The following is a 22,008-nucleotide window of genomic DNA, read 5'->3' as shown; positions in this document are numbered from 1 at the left end:
GGGTTTTTCATCCTGGGCGGGCCGGAGACGCAGCTGCATAACATTCTTTGGGCCGTCCATGACAGAAAAAATCATGGTAGAAGCGAGGGCGAGGAAAATTTCGGGGAGTTCCCGGTTACGGCGGGTGGTCGGGGGCCGAGCGATGAGCGTTTCTCTCGTACACGTACGCGTGTGTGTGCGAGGCGTTGGCTCTAACTGAACCCGAGCAAGGCATTGGGCTCTAACTGAACCCGAGCAATTGCACTGCAGGCTACGCGTTACTGAACCCGATCGATCGATCGATGGCTGTTAACTGAACCCGATCGAGCGATTCCTTCGCTACTGCTGCTAAATGAAGCCGATCGATGCGGCCTCCCTGGATGAACAGTGAGCATTGGGGGGGCGGGGGTTGGATGAACACTGAGCGGTGGCATTGCCTCTGGATGAACAGGACCCCGTGGTGTGGAGGGCTGGATGAACAGGACGACCCCGTGGAGGGCTAAATGAACAGTAGACTGTGGAGGGGTGGATGAACAGTAGCCCGTGGAGGGGTGGTTGAACAGGAGCCCATGGAGAGGGATGAACAGTAGCTAGTGGAGTAGCGCGTGGTGGAGGCTGGATGAACAGGAGCCCATGGATGAACAGTCGCAGGTGGAGGCTAGAGGAGGTCGATGGTGGATGAACAGTAGCCCGTGGAGGTTGGAGGAGGTCGACGGTGGAGATGAACAGTATCCCGCGAAGTCCCATTTTGTGGTACGCCACACCCCTCCCGATGAACAGGACCCCCGTTTCGACCGTAGCGCTCCAACACAAGTCCGTTTCGTCCGTTTTGCGGTATGCCACACCCCTCCCGATCAACAGGACCCCCGTTTCGACCGTAGGAGGTCCGTTTCCTCCGTTTTGCGGTACATCACACCCCTGCCGATCAATAGGACCCCCGTTTCGACCGTAAGAAGTCTGTTTCCTCTGTTTTGCGGTACGCCAGACCCCTCCCGATGAAAAGGATCCCGTTTCAAACATGACCGGTCGAACACAAGGCCGTTTCTCCGTTCTGCGGTACGCCAGGCCTCGTTTCCATCGCCTGTTTCGTCCAAGCCCTCCCGATGAACACGACCACGCATTCCGTTACGACCCAGCCGGTTGGCTCCCCATGAACATGACGACGACGCTGTTTCTCTGTTTCGACCCACCCAATGCACACGAGCCCTGGCCATACGTATATATGCGCGAGTAGGCGTTCGAGACCCCGCCCGTATGCACACATACGTGGCCGTATTTTCTTTCTTGCACCCTGGCCGCTGTATGTACGTGTACATGCTACGTGCGCGCCTCTACTACGACATGTGCGCGCCTCTACTACGACACGTGCGCGCCTCTACATCCACCAGTATGTACATACACGTTCGCGACCAGAATGACAATGCTACGTACGCTTCGACTAGGTGGGTCCCGACTGTCAGACACTTCCTTGCGTGCGAATATGTAGCTGGTGGGTCCCAGCAGTCAGGGGGCCGAATCGTTTTTTTCTTGGACGCACTTCCTTGCGTGCGAAGGTGTCGCTGGTGGGTCTCAACAGTCAGGGGGGCGAATCATTTTTTTCCCGAACGCACTTCCTTGCGTGCGAAGATGTAGCTGGTGGGTCCCAGCAGTCAGGAGGGCGAATCGTTTTTTCCCAGATGCACTTCCTTGCGTGCGAAGATGTAGCTGGTGGGTCCCAGCAGTCAGGGGGCAAATCATTTTTTCGCGAAATACGATGGCCCGTCCGGTGGGTCCCCGCTTTCAGGTGGAGGAAAATTATTTTGCACGTAATAAGGAGGCACTCCCGATGGTGTGGCATACCCAGCAGTCAGGGGGCAAATCATTTTTTCGCGAAATACGATGGCCCGTCCGGTGGGTCCCCGCTTTCAGGTGGAGGAAAATTATTTTGCACGTAATAAGGAGGCACTCCCGATGGTGTGGCATACCCAGTTGTCAGCTTCTCCATGTACAGTCCATGTCCGATGGAAGTCGTTCCTTGACCACGTTGACCACGCCGCGCCGAGAGCACCACTGCGGTGGACGACAGCGAGGCCTAGGAAGGGGACGGAGAATAACAACTTGACCTTGCCTGGGTATTCCTAAAAAAAGTATAGCTGGGCTATCCATTTTCAGCTTGAAAAAAATTAATATCTGGGCTGGATATCTCGCCTGGGCTAGACAGGCCACAGCCCGCCCAGTTAATACCTGCAGTGATGTTTTCGTTGTTGTTCAGAGGAGAAAAATTAATATCTGGGCTAAACATAAAAAAACTCTGCAGTGCTCACACCTCAAAAACACAAATACTGCTCGAGCTGCTTGGTCCCAGCTGTCGGCCGCTTCTTGTGCAATTCTCTTGTTTATTGACTACATAGGTTGACAATGGTGTGGGACCGTGAAGTCAGGAAACTAGGAGGAAGCAAAATAAATTATAGTTTTATATATCTATATCTATATCAATACTACTTATTATATATATTTATATTTATTTTATATATAGTGTATCAGTTTTGATATGGATCCAGAGCTTCAATCATAACCGTTGGTCTCCAAAATCCAAGGGCTAAGATCAGCCGGATTCGCCATGAACAGTAGACTGGTGTTGCCTCTGTTGTGTTCTAGAATATTCACGTGGCCCTTCTAGAAAAAAAGGCTCATATGCGCTGCCTCATGGGATATATTTTACGGCTTGAGTGCATGACGACTTGAGCCCACGTAAGAAGGTTTGGGAGGAGAATGGGAATAAAAAATAATAGAGTAACATACAGTTTTTTAATGAACCTCCAGTGTTTTAGATGTGAATGTACACTTTTTTGTATGAATATTAAAAACAATTGTGGGTGGAATTCCATTTATCAAAATCACTCCATTATATTTTTTTCGAGTCACACTCCAAAATCACTCCATTCTTTTAAGACATGCATTGCACGTGCATACATACTACTCCCTCCGTCCTAAAATAAGTGACTCAAAAATGACTCAACTTGTACTAATGTTAGTACAAAGTTGAGTAAGTTTTGAGTCACTTATTTTGGGATGGAGGGAGTAGTATATAATAAGGAGGCACTTGCGTACGTTAGGCTACGGCCCTGGTGGGTTCCCATTGTCATCCTCTCCAAGTAAAGTCATCTCCTCGCCCGCGCGCGCTTTCCGCCCAAAACAGTCAGCGTCGCCCGCCCCGCTTCCCAGTGCAGGCGATTGCTCCGCCTTCAAACGACACAAGTGTCGTCCATCCATCCATCTTCCGCCCACATTAATGATACACGGTTGCCGAGGCGGCTACTCCGGCACCACACGCCCGTCCCTCTACCGCCCACCATTGCTATATAAACTGCTGCGCCGGCCATAGCCGCAGTCATCCGGATTCGTTCCCTTTCTCCTGTCCACACCACTACTGCCCACCATAGCTTCCTCGCGCTCTAGCGCTCTTCGGGACGGGCGGACGATGGACCACAAGGAGATGGCAGCCATTGCTGCTAACCGGCTGGCCGGCAGGCAGCCGGAGGACGACGACATCCCAATGGAGAACATGGTAGTTGACAATCCGACGCCAACCCCCTCCTCCGCACCATCCTCGCTGGTGCATTGCACCATGACCATCAGCGAGGCCCGTGCCCAATATATGGACACGTTGAGGCAGATGAGTGAGGAGCAATTCCGGGAGGCGCAGGCCGACGCTGCCTACAACCACCATCTCCTCCAGGAGCACCTACAGGCGGAGGAGCAGATCGCCGCGGAGCAGTCGGAGCAGGAGGCGTTGCTCGACTCATACTGCTCCGTCGCAAGGGCCGCCTCGAGCGCTGGCGGTACCGCATGCGGGTGGCGGAGGCTGTGACAGCGTACAAAGAGGGCGATGAAGCGGGAGAGGTGCTATTTGGTGAGACCGAGGACGAGGCAGAGGACAATGCCGGCTTCGACGAGTCACCGCTCCGCTGGCATCGACGAGGCCCTGCTCCGCCGAGGCCCCACGGCGCCAACAACAAGGCAGAGGACACCGTCGGCTCCGCTGAGGCCCCGCACCGCCAACAACGAGGCAGAGGACATCGCCGGCTCAGGCGAGGTCCCACCCTGCCGGCAACGTGGGGGAGGATTTCCACCGCTCCGCCGAGGCGCCGCCGGCCGGCAACGAGACAGAGGACATCACCGGCTCCGCTAAGGCCCTGCCCCATTGCCAACGAGGCCGCGCCACACAAAAAACGAGGAAGAGTAGAACACGGTAGGTCACCGCCGCTCGGGTCCAAGTAAGGCCACCGCTGCTACCCTCCGGTTGAAGCCAAGCTAGGCGGGTTGACCATTGACGACCGGTTAGCTTGTTGGTGGTGACGTGGAGTCGGAGAGCTGCGCCGGAGAAGAACGCTGCTTCTACTTAACTGCTGGTGCAGTTGGCTGACTGACACATTGGCCCAACAGGCCACATGTCAGTTACGCAACTGCACCTGCAGTTAAATCACTGAAGCTTCTGTTCGGCTCAGCGGGACACCGGTGGGTAGCTTCGGTTAATTAATTATACCTCCAGCGCACCCCTTTTTAGTTGAAGAATGTATGAAATGTAATGAAATCCGCATGTTTATATGAAATCCGGCCGTGTATGAATGAATTTATTTCGATTAGTTCGAATTCCTGTATCACTGGCATTGGATGAACATGCAAAACAATATGTACTAGCATTATTCCCAGGGTGATCACCTCGTTTGCAGCAGTTTCCCATGTACTCCCTCCGGTCCTTTCTATACATGTTTTGTATGCAGTCAAAGTATCTCTACTTTGACCAATCTCATACAAAAAATTATGCAGTTTCACAATGTGCAAAGTAAAAAGGAACAGAAGGAGTACAAAGAGTTTGAGCAGCTTTTTAGCGTTTCTGTACATTGCAATCAAACACACAGGATTGGCAATCCATAGAGATCGTTCAAAACAATCGATGATTATGCATCTCAGCGACTCACATGTCACAAGCAATATTTACTTCACAACTAAAGAATAAAGAAAAAATGATTGACGCTGCTGACAGCAAGGGCGTCCCATTCGAAAATATCAAACGAATGTCTTAAAATAAATGAGCAAAATTTGAGAAGGTTGTCCCATTCCAAAATATCAAATGCCTATGATTGTGGAATGGGCAGGGTTTGCCATCAGTTCGAACATTGACATGGCACCTCGTGCTAAATAAACCAGCTGTTCTTTTTGTGCAGTTCCACCAAAATCAACCAAATTCGCGCGTAGCTTGTATGATTTTTGCCCTTATATGTTGCAGTGCCTTGAACTTATCGGCACCTCCTTTCTTGTGGTGGAAATGAATGGTTCGATGTATTCATGAACATTTTGTGCAGTTCCCATTGAAATCAAGCTGATCACCCCTGTTTGCACAAATACAAAAAAAGTGATTAGTATAAAGCAAACTACACTATGAATTGACAGTTTAAACAGGCACCTACATGGTCCATGTAGAGCACACTTTTAGAAAAATGGAACTCACCAGAAAGAATCCTAGAACAAAATTGTACTCGTGCATCACAGCAAAAAAATGGAGATTTGTCGGTCCTTCTGAGCTGAAGTTAGTTTGGTCTTGTGGGGAGTAATGTAACCATCCTTCAACTGCTCCTTCTGATGAGAATCCTAGAACAACATTGTACTCGCGCATCACAGCAAAAAATGGAGATTTGCCAGTCCTTCTGAGCTGAAGTTAGTTTGGTCTTCTGGGGAGTAATGTAACCGTCCTTCAACTGCTCCTTCTAATGAGAAGATAGATAGTGCTTCTTCATCCTGGCATAATTGGAACTAGTCACTTCATGTACTCCATATTCTTCTTCAGAGGAAGATGATCCTGTTGTGGAAAGACAAGAGGACAACTAAATGCTAGCATCCCTATTTGCTCGAAAAAAAGGAAAGGAAATATTTAAAACAGCAAGATGAAGCACTTCTCAAGGACAATACAACTTTTTCATGACAGTATCTAAATAGTAGCACACCACCAATAGAGATGACAAAGCTCAATCATATGGATGAATTAGTGGGTGAGTACCAACCTTTGCCAGGAGGCTTATTGTAGAGCATACAGATCAAGCACTTCTCCGGAACCATCTGTTGCTATCTACTGTGGTGGCCATGCTTACTATATACTCCTCGATTAGTTTAATGTTTCCAACATCTTTTTGTGCAGTTCCACTAAAATATATGGTATCTTCAAAGAAGATCCCTGTTTGCACAAGTAGAGATAATTACGTATTACATTAAGAGTGTCATCAAATCAGTGGCAAAACAATTGCTCGTTCCAGCCATAGCAATAAATTAAGATGCAAAACTATATCATTACTTGTGTCATCACAGTTCCAATGCTTCACTATAGCACCGGGAGTTGATTTTTGTTTTTCTGCTTGTTCTTCCCCTTCATCACTTGGTTCAATAACAGGCAAGCTTCGCCTTCAATGTAAGATTTGGCATGTCAATTAGAGAGCACAAGTATAGCACTAAACAATGACATTAATTTTCTGATGTAAGCGGCAAAATACAGGCCAACAGTTGTGAAATATCCTTATGTTACCTCAATGGGATATTACGGTGCACATACATATTGGAAGTCTTGTCTCCATTTGTGCAGTTCACTAAAATCAAGCAACATTATCATACAAGTAGCACAACATATGAAAGCACACTACAGAATCATGTGAAAGAAGGCTAGTACTCACCTCTCATGATGCGGAATTCAAACAACTCACAAGAAGAAGATCTGAACCAAATTTGCCAACATGGATGGGAAGTAAGATCTCCTCTTGTGCAGTTCCACTAAGATCAAGCAATCAAGCAATGTTGTCAGTGTGACATTTTGGTTGAACTGCACAAAACACTCTTAAAACAAAAGTGTTTTGTGCAGTGCAACAAAAGATCACAATGGCAATGAGGTGAAGTAGATAACCCTGTTTACACAGAGGTGCAAAGGAAACAATTAGTGGTCAATAATGATGGATGACACAGAAGCCAACAAAAAGAAGCATCTACCTTATCTAGATGGGAAAGAAAGCGACATTAGCATTTCTCAAACGGTGGCATTGATTAATATTAAAATAGAGATTATATTAACAATAAAGTTCGTTGAACATGTAATTTGCATTTAACTGTGGCATTGCATCAATTTTCCAGCGGCATTATTATAGGGTGTTTGTTTACAGGGACATTTTGGTGTAGGGACTAAAAAACCTCCGTGTCAGTCCCATCTAAACCGAACAGGAGGGACTTTTAGGGACTAAAAGTGGGCATTTGGGACTAAAAAAAGAAGACCCCGAGGGAGTCTTTTTGGGACTTTTTCCAACAGTTGCCCCTGCCACGCATCGCACCTTGTCTCTATTAGTTCATTACTAGGGGCAACATGGTCTTTTAGCATGTCATTTAATAACCTCTAGTCCATGTTTAGTCCCTGGAACCAAGCAGATAGGGACTAGGGAGTTTTTAACCAAATAGGGCCTTAGATTAACAACAGCTAATGAGTTGCACGGGACAGTGGACGCACCAGCACCATGTGCATCTACCGATGTATTGTGGTCATGCAGAGTCTGTTGCAACAAAGAACAAACAACCAAGGAGCATATTTGTGTTGGTCGCAGTGTTTTTATCTTTAGACAAGATCAGTTTGTTACAGATGTGCGTACTGCATTTGTCATTGTTTTCCCTTTTTGACCAACGTAGGTGCTGGATAGACAGTCTGTACTAGTACTTTCGCCCCTTCCTTTCCTCTTTGAACCACGTCCTAGATTTATGTGATACAACTTTCCCCACTACTTTCCCCCATTCCTTTCCTCTTTGAACCACGTCCTAGATTCATGCTATACAACTTTCCCCCTTCATTTCCTCCTTGAACCACGTCCTAGATTCATGTGGATTAAGTAAATTATACCTTAAGGTATACATGCAGCTAGAGAAATGCATGTGGATTAAGTAAATTGTACCTTAAGGTTCTTGGGGCGTGGTTCGGTGGGCGACGGGACGGCGGCGAAGAAGAAGGGGTCGGAGGCCCTCCCGCGGCGCTGGTGGGTGAAAGTGAATAGCTGCACCAGTAGTGGATTCCCTCCCTCGCCGACGGCAACAACGTTAAGCCTCCTTCCCTTCCCGACGGACGGATCCTGCTGGCTCTTTGAGCAGCAGTGAGGGGAGAGAGAGGCCAACAAAGTCTTGTTTAGATCTGGAGAGGGCGAGAGAGTCTGAAGAGAGCAACTACAAGCGCTGAGGCTCCAGTGTGTATATATATATTGGAGAGAGAGTGTGAAGTGTGCAAACCCTAGAAAACAAGTGCCGAGGCTACAGCTTATACGTGATGAGGTGATTATACGGTCACTACGAGATCATCTAGCTCCGTATCCATCCATTTTGGCCAGTCAAAGAATCCTCCTAGCACAAATTATGCCCAAGTGTAGTTATCGAACCCGAGACCTCAAGTTTGATGAGCGAACAGGCTAACCAGCTACACAACCTCCCGTTATGTTCAATGAGAGGAAAATAACCTTTTATACATTCCTGCATTCGTGTGACAAGCATGCCGTGTTTTTTGTGTGTGTGTGTGGGAGTCATTGGGATTTCAATCATAATCGTGTCATGTGGCTTTGGTGGTAAGACTATCCACAGTGGTGCAGAAATAATGCACCCTTAGTCACCTTACCTCTCTCCACGTAGTACGTTGGGTCCCACCAGTCAGAGGGTGAAACAAACAAATTAACAAGAAAAATTAAAAGTGCCGGCGGTGTATCTTACCTCACACATTTCGCTACTGCTCGGGAACACTGTCCAATTGATCCCTCTATTCGCTCACGTACTATTTTAAGTGAATCCTTATTATATCATGCACACAATTTTGGGCACTTATATTCGACTTAAGTCAGTGTGCCACCGTATCTCATATACTTACTACTCCCTCCGTCTAGGTGTAATAAGTCACGTTAGAATGTGCAACGGGACCAAGGTGTGTGTGTGTGTGTGTGTGTTTAACAGCATGTGTGTGTTAGAGAGAGCGACAGATCGACCTACTCCTACAGAGAGATGGTGTGTAGTGTACGATTTTAGCCACGAGAGTCGGTGCATCCTCTCGTTTGCGGGTGTGTCCGGTAGGGACATGCGGACAGCTGCCACGCCCGCTCCTAACCAGCCTGGCCCACCCAAAGCCCCTCCATCGCCCGCGCGCGCTTCCCGCCCGAAACCGTCAGCGCCGCTCCAAAGAATCGGTGCCGCATCCATGCCCGGGCAGAGCGGACGCGACCTCTCACTAGCGCAAGAGTGATGGTTACTTCGTCCGTCCAACTTACTGCTGGGTCTATGTGATTTGATGGCTCATTGGTCTTTATTACTGAGGTGGTAGGACTGCTGGATGTCCCACGCTTTCGGCGAAAGGAGGTACTCCCTCCGTCTAGGTGTGTAAGTCATGTTACGAAAAAAATACTCCCAAAACACTTAGGCGCAGTGCATTAACTTCTACATCGTTTCTTGTTTCTTCACATATCATCCAATAAGAGACGAGGGGTGTGCATGCTTTTAATGACTTGAGACTACCAAACACGACATGCAATGGTTAGTTCATTGCATGCAGTGCTATTAATTAGCAAATAAACATTACTCTAAGGTCTTTTGTTTTCCCCTTCTCCTCGGTCATGGTGCATAGGCTAAGATGACTTAATCACCTAGACGGAGGGAGTACTACTAGATTACAATTTTATCCATTCTTACAGCGGAGGAGTGCAAGAGCAGTGAAAACACGCAAGCTCCGCGCGTTGCCGCGGAACAGCCGTATATCTCTCCGCGCAAAATTATCGATTTCATAGAACTAAAAAAACTCTATAACCGCATGACAAATGTGGCAGCCAAACTAAATAAACTCCCATCATCATTTGGATCATCCCATGTAAGGAAAAAAGATCAGCCAACTCCTACTGCATAATGGGATTATATTTTTCTTTTTAACATGTTAATGGGACTTAAAAGCTCACTTACATGCATGCTACCGGTGCATGCTTGCATGCAGACATGTTGATGTGATTTAAAACCCACTCACATGCATGCCACGGTATTTCTATATGCTTGCATGTGGCTTAGTGCGGAGCCTCTCAATGTCTAGATCAGACGGCTATTATGGACTGATTTAGTTCATCTGACGGCTACATTAATTTTGATGATGTGGCTCAAGGAGAGGATAGAGAATTCCTAGTAGTAGGGGCTAGCTATTACTAGTAGATACGTCTTTGTAGAGATTCCACTAGGTGAACTACATACGGAACACAATAATGAATCTACACTTAAAATGCATCTATATACATCCGCATGTGGTTCATGGTGAAATCTCTACAAAGACTTATATTTAGGAACGGAGGAAGTACTAGTATAGTACGTACTGTAATTTATCAGCGAGATAAATTTGTAAAATGCTATGAAGCTTCCAGCTTCTGTTACATGTATCTTGCATCCAAGGTTGCCCGTTGCAACATTTCATCAAATACAAAGGAGACTAAGAGACATGCTATTGCATCTCAATGATTGACAAATCATAGCCAATATGTAATCCCTCCGTTCCAAAATAAGTGTCTCAACTTTATGCAAACTTTAGTACAAAGTTGTACTACTACTAAAGTTGACACTTATTTTGGAACAGAGATAGTAAAGAAAAAAACGATCCATGCAGTCCCTAGCCCTTGAACCATAAACCCTAATCAGGCTTAAATTTGCTGGCAACATGGAGCTACCCAAGAAATGAAGTTTGCCACCCTATGACCATCCGATCATTTTGTGTAGTTTAACCAAAATAGAGATGAGCATCCCCGTGGCAAAGAAATTTAAGAAGCGTGATTAGAATAAGATTACTGGGACTTGTCGTGGAATTAACACATCAGATGTCCTAGTGTGAGGACTTAGTCGCGAGGCCAACGCATCTATGTGATAGCTTGAGAGGGGTTGAGTGGGACGAGAGACGCAGGACGGATCAACACACAAGACAACGATTTAGACAGCTTCGGGCCCCGGGAAACATCATCCGGTAATAACCCTACATGCTGTTTGTGGTTGTGTCTCATTATCATCACGTGGGAGTCGCTGGTAAACCAGCTCTCCTTTAGTTGTGTCTAGCCCTAGAGATTGTTTCTTGCTTGCCTCCTCTCTTTGGGGAGCCCTGCCCCTCCTTATATAAGTTAGAGGGGCGGGTTACATGTGGAGTCCTAGTAGGACTAAAACTAGTCTTTCTTCTATTACAAGTCGGATACAAGTACAGATCTTACTTCCTCGTAAAGGAAATATTCCTCACGCCTTATGTCTTAAGCCGACCCACCATAATATGAGCCGGCCTACTGGGCCTTGGGCCTAGTCTTCTATGTGACCTGCCGTCGGGGTCATCCGTGAGTCGTCTAACCAGTGAGCCGCCAGACCCGTGAGTCGCCTATCCTCCGGCGGGTCATCAGTGAAGCGCCAAGTCCGTCCGGGTCATACTTCCGGCCGGGTCATACCGCGGGGTATATCCTCGACATTAGCCCCCAGTTTAATTTGGATTTATCCATGTTAAACTGATCCTGTAAAACAAACACAAGAACAACTTTGACAGATTGTGTTCCGGTTTAAAATTCTTGCACGCCGGCACCTGATCATCCTTAATTCCTTGTGCTCCCGGTTAAATATTCTCCTGAGACGGGACCTGATTATCCTTAAGTCCAATTGTCATTTCCTTCATCTAGAAAATTCGGGTCAAATAAGCTAGCTTCATACTCAATTTGCTGATGTTGATTTCTCACAGAAAAATATTGTGAAGAATAATCCACTTGAGTTGGCTTCCAAGGCGCCGGGTTAAATAATTTTGGTCTTCGAATACTCATCTGATATTCAGCCGGCTTGAAGATGTAAAATTTGCCGGTTTATCATTACCAAAAATTGCCAGATTACAAAACAGACGATGCCGGGTCATAATTGTTGTTGACACCGGTTTATGTAATTGATCCTCCTAATTTGCTCAAAACTGATAATTTGAAGATTTTTCTCCCTTACATCCATATTACCTGTAGCCCCCAAGTCTTGAGCAGAACAAAGTGATGGTTTAAGACTTGCTCCAATAAATGTTGCAACCTTGAAGAAATCCGGTTTATTCATCTCAATCATATAAACTGAATATTCCACACATGTAGCCGCCAAGTGCCGGGTTGTCATGCTTGCAGCAACCTGGGACTTGTAATTGCTTTATGCTCATGAAAATTTCAACTAGTGTAGCCCCCAAGGGCCGGATCATTATGCAATAATAAGCAGGGACTTTGTAGATATAACCATGTAAATTTGAACAGCAATGTGTAGCCCCCAAGGGCCGGCTTAGTAAGATAATACTGAGCTGGGACTTTGTATATAATTGATAATAATATCATATAATATAGTCTCCACCATGGGGCTTGAACCCACATCCACAAGGTTAAGAGCTTTGTACTCCACCAACTAAATAGTGGACCGTTCAACATAATGGATTAATGCTTGTGTACCTTGAATTTTTGACACGAGCAATTGGTAGCCCCCAAGGGCAGGCTCATTTAAAATGTGATGAGTCAGGTCTTCAATAAGTTTGAGCAAAAAATGACTTTGCATTAGCCCCCAAGTGTCATGCTGCAAGCTTGCAGCGACATGATACTTGCATATTTGATGTGACCTCAATTTGAATAATGTAGCCCCCAAGTGCCGGGTCGTAAGCGACTTGGGACTATTTCCTCCATTGTAAAATAAATCATGCCCATTGATAAAAATAATAGCTGTTGCGCTAAAGTGACTTTCAAAACCTCAATCATCACACTGGTTATTGATAATCACAATAGAAATCCAGCCATGTTGGCTATTCAAGATTTGAATAATATAATCCGGTATGAAAACCTCAATCATTCAATATCATCATGAAAATCCAGCCAGTTTTGGCTATTTAAAAATTTGAATACCTCATCGGTTGACAAGTAAATCCGGAGTTTAAATACCTGGCGGCTCTTGGCCGATGATGACTTAATGCGCATTCATTGTAACCCGATGGCCTATAGCCCTTGAGAAAATCAATAATTGATAACCCTTTTGAGACACCAATTTCACTGATGAGCTTGGACTGAAGCATTTATATAAGTTATAGTTCTGCAAATCCTGCACAGAGTTTAAACAACATATGCCCTGGCGACTTAACGTCAAGAGCCAGGGTGGGTAACCACCCAAATGTAGTCTTACCCTACACACAAGTAGATCACAAGAACCCTTGGCGGTTTACCGCAGGGCGGGTCATAATACCTCACATATAACCACAGTGATATTGAATTTGTACTGCCGGTTTACATGACCTATGCAGTAAGGGTGATAACACAATCTTTAGAAGCCAATGCTTCCACATAGATGATGATTGTCATAAGCTGGCGACTTATAGTTAAAAGTCAAGCCGGGTTAAGCATAAAACACTTATATACATTTGAGATATAATCCAAAAAAGGTCTCAAGTCAAACCCAAAATTGTGTCTGCAAAAAGAGACTTCAAAAATTTTTGAGGCTTCTGATTCGAATACGATCAGAAAACCGTTCCAAAGGGGTTAAGATAAGATTCGAATACGATCATATAGCCCCCAGTGGCTTTGGCGTTGCCGATCAAGAGGGTATCGACAACTATGTTCTCTTTGGTTCGAATACAACCTATGTTTGAACAGGAAGCCCTCAAGTGACCTTAAGAGTTGTTTAGCGATGCTGATTCGAATACGATCCACGTCGATTCCTAAAGGGGTTGAGCTATGATTCGGATACGATCAAGAAGCCCCCAAGTAGGTTAGGCAGTTTGCCAATCAAAAGGGTATCAACAACTATGCTCTCTTAGGTTCGAATACGACCTATGTTTGAACAGGAAGCCCCCAAGTGACCATATATTACCATTGCACCGATCAAGAGGGTACCGACAGCTATGCTCGATGAGCAGGAAGCCCCCAAGTGACCATAATAAGATAAGCCGTAAGGCAGGATACCTATGTTTGAACCGCGTATCATGGTAGCAAGTTCTTTTTTGGCAACCTTCAATTTTTCTTAGAACTCGAACTTGCGAGAGATTAATTCTTTTTGAACCGGAACTTTAAACCGGATTTGAAAGCTTCAAAAATTTATGAGGGACAAATTTACCTTGAGCCGGATGTTGAACCGGTTTTGAGAGCTTCAAAGCTTTGCGGGAGAGAGATGTCTCTTGAGCTCTATTCTAAACCGGAATCCTCATTTTGAATCGGAAATTTTTCTGGAGGCTTTAAAATATTCGCCAATAAAGCAGCAGCCTGCAGGGCCGGGTTATCTTCCCTTCAATGACCCGGAGTTCTTGAATTCATTGAAACCGGCTAATTTTGCCGAGCCATACCATTGTAGCCCACGAGTCTCAAGATGACTCGAAGAGTCGGCTTGAGATTCTCCATATTTGACCATAGCATAAGGTGTATATCATTGGCGTTGATAACGCGATGTGAATCCATAGAAGGTTGAGGTGACTGCGGCGGGTTACAAATGATCCCGTATGAACCGTGTCAGCAACTCGGCCAATGGTTCCTTCCAACTGGTTGTTTTACGTAAACCAAACCGCAGTGGCGGCGATTTGTGCGCCTGCCCATTGAGCCATCCGGTGCAGACGGTGGCTGATAATACATGATAATTTGCCTCCAATTTGTTGGAAGAAAACCGGACTTCCCAAACAGTGACTTGCTCATACTCAATAAACAACTCATGCAGACAAGTGCGGCTTGATATGTTGATGTAGACCAGGCCACAAGAGACGGACGGCAAAGACAACCGCAACATCTGAGGCGGCACAGACAGATAAACCGTCCGTGTCGTTGTAAGTCGGTGCGGACGGGCAAGTTATCCTCCTTATTGTAAGCCGGCGTGGTCGTGAGAGACGGCCACGGTGTTGTAAGCCGGCGCGGTCGCGAAAGACGGCCACGGTGTTGTAAGCCGGTGCGGGAGTCCGTTGAGTAATATCACTTTTTGTCATAAATAACTGCCCTGCATAAACAATATGACCAAGGCAAAGATAAACTTGTTCTTTGACAAAAATAATATGTGCTAATAAAATATATTTTAAATGGATATCACCTGATGTGCCAGGCCGGAAATAACCTGCCATGAAATTGATGATCATTAGGTGAAGTTGAAATCACTCACGGGTGAACCGGCCGCGGCGTGGTAAACCGGTGCGGGCGGGTGAGTCGGCCGCGACGTTTGTAAGCTGGCACAGACACGTGAACCGGCCACGAGGGTAGACGAGCGAGTCCTTCGGCATTGTAAGGCGGTGTGGACGGGCGAGTCGGCCACTGCGTTTTGTAAGCCGACTGGCACGTTGATGTAGGCCGGACCGCAGGGGCGACGGCTGTATATAACAACACTATAGTGCAGAGTGGCCGTTTTCAAAAAAATTAATAAGTATTGATAAAAGTAAACTGGATGGATATCACGTGATGATCTGGATGGTAGATGATCTGTGTGCCACCATTCGTCAGTTGTCCATCGGACAGCTGATCCATATACAGACTAAAAAAAGATCTGGAGGAGTACGAATACTAGTAGCGATGGATTAGTATAACCTCACGTTATTTGGAATGGAAACCTGTGGTAGCACTTCTCACGTGAGATGCCTTGAAAACTCAACGCTTAGCGCGAGGCCTTGGCCGTGGCCGCAACAGCGGAGACCATGTCCGCGTCTGCTCCCCGGGTCGTAGCTGCCTGTGTTGACTCAGTCCGTGTCTTCCTCCAAGTCGTATTCTTCTTTTCCTCCCTTTCTTTTTATGGAAAAGTAGCTGACCGTATCGCTCTCCTCTTTGACTTGTAAGGTAAACATGGTAGTTTCCTTAGGTAGATGTAGAGATTTGGAGAAAAACCAATATGAACTTGTGACTCCTCACAGCCTCCGGTAGTACTCAGGCGTGCACTGCTGCAATTTTTCTTCTCGGGAGTAGCAAAGACCATGGACGCAGGAATTGCAACTTGCAGTGAACAGATCAGTCAAGGGCGTTTTTTTTGTGGCAGCGAACTGGCCGGGCTGACTCGCAGAAACAGGCGGGTCAGCAAGAGGAGGAGAGGCCGCGGCCGGCTTGGCGCGGGGAATCCGGGTCAGATTTCACCTTTGTGAAAAAGTAGTACTGCCAGATCGATCTTGACTTGACGCCGGCTTGACGTATTTGTTACTGCACATTGACGTGACTTGCTGATTGATTCTTCCATGGATTAGTACTCCACTAGTACTCCCTTTTGCATATGTGTATCTAGCTTGATCCATTGGAGGAAAACAAGAGATTACGATGATTTAACCACAGCGCAGGATTGCTTCGCGTAGGTTTCGGTGTATCCGCACCGTAACCCGAGTAGGAAAGCTGCAAACAAAAAGTTTAATCTCGGTCTTGACGATTCTTCTGGACGGCGGCGACGGTGCACACAACCCTAACCTCTCAATCTTCAAACTTGCATCTGCCAACCTCAAAATCTATCATAACTTTGAATGTAAGCCGATGAACGTGTTGGCTTTGTCCAAGGCTGTCCCACGCCGGGTTATCCCGCGTGCTTTTCATGCCGGCGCTTTTTCATCTGACATACCACAAGATTCTCAATCCCTTAAAAGATCCCTCCAAGAACTCAACACCACCGTGCGCAGGCCCCACGGTGGGTGCCAACTGTCGTGGAATTAACATGTTAGATGTCCTAGTGTGAGGACTTAGTCGCGAGGCCAACGCATCTATGTGATATCTTGAGAGGGGTTGAGTGGGACGAGAGACGCTGGGCAGATCAACACACAAGACAACGATTTAGACAGCTTCGGGCCCCGGGAAACATCATCCGGTAATAACCCTACATGCTATTTGTGGCTGGGTCTCATTATCATCAGGTGGGAGTCGCCGGTAAACCGGCTCTCCTTTAGTTGTGTCTAGTCCTAGAGATTGTTTCTTGCTTGCCTCCTCTCTTTGGGGAGCCCTGCCCCTCCTTATATAAGTTAGAGGGGAGGGTTACATGTGGAGTCCTAGTAGGACTAAAACTAGTCTATCTTCTCTTACAAGTCGGATACAAGTACAGATCTTGCTTCCTCGTAAAGGAAATATACCTCACGCCTTATGTCTTAAGCCGGCCCACCATAATATGAGCCGGCCTACTGGGCCTTGGGCCTTGTCTTCTATGTGACCCGCTATTGGGGTCATCGGTGAGTCGTCTGACCAGTGAGCCGCCAGACCCATGAGTCGCCTATCCTCTGGCGGGTCATCAGTGAAGCGCCAAGTCCGGCCGGGTCATACTTCCGGCCGGGTCATACCGCGCGGTATATCCTCGACATGACTAGTTGATTCACAAATACAGTACGTAGAAGCCAGTAGAGGTATGTGCGGGGCAAAGAAGTAGAGAAATATCCACAGGGAGTGATGTGGGCAGCTAGAGCAGTGGTGCAAGCCGGCTGTAAAGGGAGTTGTACCTGAGGGACGTAGCTCAACCTTGAGGAGGGCGGCGGGAGGCGGCAACTACCCACGTCGCGGCAGTGGGCAAGGGACGAAGGCAACCTCACCGGCTTTGTGAGAGAGAACAGCGGGGACCCCTGATCGGGACGTGCCGACAGTGGGTTTTCGCCGTTGGCGACGGCGACCGCATCTACACTAAGAATCCACCCCTTCCCCCAGCGGACGTGATCCGCCAGGATGTTAGAGATGTGCCCACAGTCATTTTGTGCGAGAGAGTGTGAAGAGAGCAACCCCAACAAGCAACCATGTAGGCTGGCCCGTCCTGACTATGTATATAGTGGAGCGGTTTCCTTTTGTCTCCATATGAACCTATCATATTGCGTACGTGCCTCTGAAGAAAAAAAACTTTATTTATAAATGACGCGACACCTACTACTCGTTCTCCTATAACCTTGCGCTTGGCATCTCCAAAATATTAACCTTGCGATTGGCTCTTTGCCTCTTCGGGAAGTCGAGCAATAATGGTAGTGCAATATATATCGTTCTGGCTATATGAGACCGAATGAATTGCTGCACATCCACCATGTGGGCGAGGGTCGAGGGGCGAGGGAGAGTGCTACATATGGAACAAAATGAGTGAATCTACACTCTAAAATACGTCTATATACATCAGTGTTTGGAGTATGTACTAGTAGTTCATGTTGAAATCTACTAAAGGACATATATATTCCAAACAATATGATATAATCTGTATAACCAAGGTATTAGTAGGGACGAGGAGTAAACGGAGGGAGTAGTAATTTTTTCTCCTCGTCATGCGAGCAACCGTGCGCATGGGTGAGGGAGCAGGCATAAGGCTGAGCAAGCTTCACCTCATCCTGCGAGCCATCGTGCCCGTGGGCGGGGGAGACGGCGTACTAAGCAAGCTTCTCCTTGTTCTGCGAGTTGAGAGGACACATCAAAATTAGTCTAGTGTATAGAGCCTTGCCTCTAAGGTAGGCCCCACATGGTTTGCCTCTTTTTTTAATTTAACATAACGCGTCAAGTCACAGTTTGTTTGTTCATCCGTGGTAGACAATCCTCCCTCCACCAAGTAGACAACCAGTACACGTGCCAAATTACCATGTGGGCTGCCTTTTTCGTACAGAAATGAGCTCCACCGTGTACCCGCGCGGGTGTGGTTGGGAAAGAGACGGGAGTACGTGCGCCGTGCACGCACCTCTTCTCTTCGTGCATGTCCCCCACCTACTTGGGTGTGTGTGAGAGATACAAACCGCATTCGTGAGTGTTTTTTGTTTTGGGGTGGGGGTGGGGGCTTGACTTCATGAATTATTTGTGGGAATACGTGTCGATGACATCTCAAACAAAATTTTGCATGCAATGTGTGTGAAATGGAGGCCTATCCATATCATATATAGAGGGTCGGGCAATCCACGAGAAGAGAGGGAGGGGTCATAGCTATCGATAGAGTCGAAGAGAGGATCAAGTGGGCGGGTGCGAGATCGATGAAGAGAGCCATCGAAATTGTGTGTGTGTGCAAGTCAAAGATATAGGGTGATTGGCCTACCGGAACGTTAGGGGGCACATGTCAAGTTTGTGTGTGGCAGGGAGACATGACTAGAGCGCTCGATGTATCGGTGTGTGGGGGGGGGGAGGGGGTGGGGATAGGGGTAGGCAGAGGCCTAACTATAGAGGTAGAACGACTCGTATATGTGTTGAGAAGGAGAGACCCAGCTATGTGTTGAGGGAGATCGGTCGACATCCATACATAACTGAAGGATGGGAAATATGATGGGACAGAGAGAGAGATAGAGGAGAGAGAGAGAGGGAGGGAGAGGGGTAGAGTGCTAGATGGGTGATGGAGTTGCTTCTCGAAGATGGTGGGAGAGGCCTACTAGACAAACTGAGGGTGGAACTGCAATGTTATCAATAAGAGTGGGGATGTGTTTCTGTGTGTGCATGTGCTTGATAGATCTTCCGGGACGCATCCATGGATGATGAAGGGGAACCATGTGTTTGGTAAGCAAATCTAACTAGATCGGTAGATCAATTGTTGCTTGTCGGAGGAAGGGAGAGACACAACTAATGAGGTAGATCGATCGACGCGTGGGCAAAAAACGAGTTATAAGGACCTAGCTAGCTATATGTATAGCGAGAGATCGGTCGATGTACATCCATTTGTTAGAGGCAAATAAGGCCCATCGAGACGGATAGACAGAGAGAATGGAGCTAGGAGCTGGTGCAAGAGGCCCGGCTACTAGCTAGATAGGGGGAGGAGTGTGCGGTTGTGAGATCGATGAAAAGAGGGGCAAGAGTTTACACATGTGTGTGACCGTATGAGAGACACGAGGCAAGGACACATAAAGGAGGAGATTGAAGGTGTGTGTGTATGTTATAGGCAGGTATCGCTGGAGAGGTTTATCGATCGGTGTGTGTCAGAAAGGATTTGTGGAGACTCTGGGAGAACCTAAAGAAAAAAATGAATGTGCCCGGTGGATAAAATGTCGAGGGAGGGGGAGGGCGAGGAGGGCGTGTGCATGCACGAGAGAAAGTTAGTGGTAGCTACAAAGGTTAGAGGATTGTGTGGGTGTAAGAGACTAACAAATATCATAATTTGATATGAAAGCGGATTCATATATTTGAATAGGAGATCGTAGTGTTTTAAACATATGCATGCATGAATATAGTAGTGATACACGTGCTGTGCACATGTTATACCATTATTTGATAATGCATGGCGTTTGCAACTCACAGCTAAATGCCGAAAAATCTAAACCATACGATACATCAAACAATCTCACATTTTATTTGAATTTGTGATAATGTGTGGCGTTTGCGGCTTACAACTAAATATCTAACGATCTAAACAATACTATATATCGAACATTCTCACATTTTATTTGAAGTTGTGGTAATGTGTGGTGTTTGCAACTCACATCTAAATACTTGTAGGCGTAGGGGGCGGGGCACATAATGTGATGAACACATTATACATATGAGACATGGTTTAGATTATGAAGATCTAGCTAGAGCTAGAAATGTAGTCTGATTTGAAATCAAAATAAAGTGGATTCAAAAAATCAAGTTCGAGTTCATATAGTACACATAGTTCATATGTAACTCGAGACTAATCATGTGGTGTGCTGTGGAGATAATACAGAAACGATGGTTTAACTTGACAATAATGATGATTGTAGATCTTATTAAAACAAAGAAACGAATTCAAATGCTTTGAATTTACAACAATCATTACTGTAGATCTTATTCAAATAGAGAAACGAATTCAAATTTAGTTCATATTGAAGCGGTAGTATATACGTTTGGAATGCACTAAAACGTTCATTTGAGTAGTAGGTTGCATGCATTATACACGTAGCGAAATATTTTAATTGAACATAACATGAATTCAAAGTTTTGAGTGACATTTGTAGTGCGCATTGATTTGGTAAAGTACACGTTAGGCTTGTCCGGAAATTTCAACCCGCGCCTTATTAGGCTAAAATATTTAAGATATATCTTTGTCTCATCGAGCTCCGACAACTCCCTCCATCTCAACCTGTGCCTTGCTATTCCGAAATTACAATGCGCACGAAAACTCCCACCTCATGTGAAACCCCGACACGCGAAATGCCCGTGGTACCCCTGAACCAAAAGAAGCGCCTCAAATCGCACTACAAGAAATATGTCAACTAGTGACCTTTTGTGAGTGACCCTGGAAGAATTGGTTATAAATTTATGACCATTTTAGACCAATTGGTCAAAAGCTGTTCAGGGGGCTCCAAACCCTAACCCATAACGACCATTCTAGTTAGAAAGGTCGTAATTTCATTAGAGGAAATGGTCATAAAGCAGACATCCCTGGTTCATGGCTCATTTCTAACAAATTACGACCAATATGAATGGTCGTTACACTTGAGTTTTAGTGTAGTTGAATGATTAGGCGGCCACCTCAGTAGTCTCGCCTATGTGGATTTCTTAGTTGTCATTTTCGCTTACATGTGTATATTCAACAAGAGCGCATTTACAAGAGGGACCCACTTGACAGGCCCTAAATTTGTTAGTAAAAAAGATGCGCGAGGCGGGACTCGAACCCACGACCTCGCGCTGTTTAACTTGTTCACTACCACTAGGCTAGAGAGGGATTGTTGTCTATCTAGCGGAATGGCTATGTATATTATATTATAGCGCCAAATCTAAGTCATTAACAAGTGGGACCTATTCCGACCAGGTGGCGGCGGGCTGCGGGCAGAGCCAACACTTAGCCCAAAATTTCTAGGTCTTCCGACCAGGTGGCGGCGGGCTGCGGGCAGGGGCGTGGCCGGCGGCCGACGCGACCAGCAGGGGCGGGGGCGACCGGCGGCGGTGGGGGCGGGGGCAGGAATGGCCTCGCCACAAGTGACCTCGCCCATGGCCTCGCCGCAGGTGACCTCTCCCACGGCCTCGCCGCTCGCCTTGTCCCCGGCGGGGGCAGCAGCAGCGGGGGAAGCAGCGGAAGCAACCGGCGGGTGTGGAGGTGGGGCTGGCTGCCAAAGCAACCAACAGGGGCGTGGGCCACCTGCGGTGGTGGGGGCGGGCGCAGGAACGACGGCCACGCAAG

The sequence above is a fragment of the Triticum aestivum genome, chromosome 5B (assembly GCF_018294505.1).
Source record: "Triticum aestivum cultivar Chinese Spring chromosome 5B, IWGSC CS RefSeq v2.1, whole genome shotgun sequence".
NCBI lineage: Eukaryota > Viridiplantae > Streptophyta > Magnoliopsida > Poales > Poaceae > Triticum > Triticum aestivum.
The sequence above is the reverse complement of the archived record's forward strand: the minus strand, read 5'-3'. Positions refer to the sequence as shown.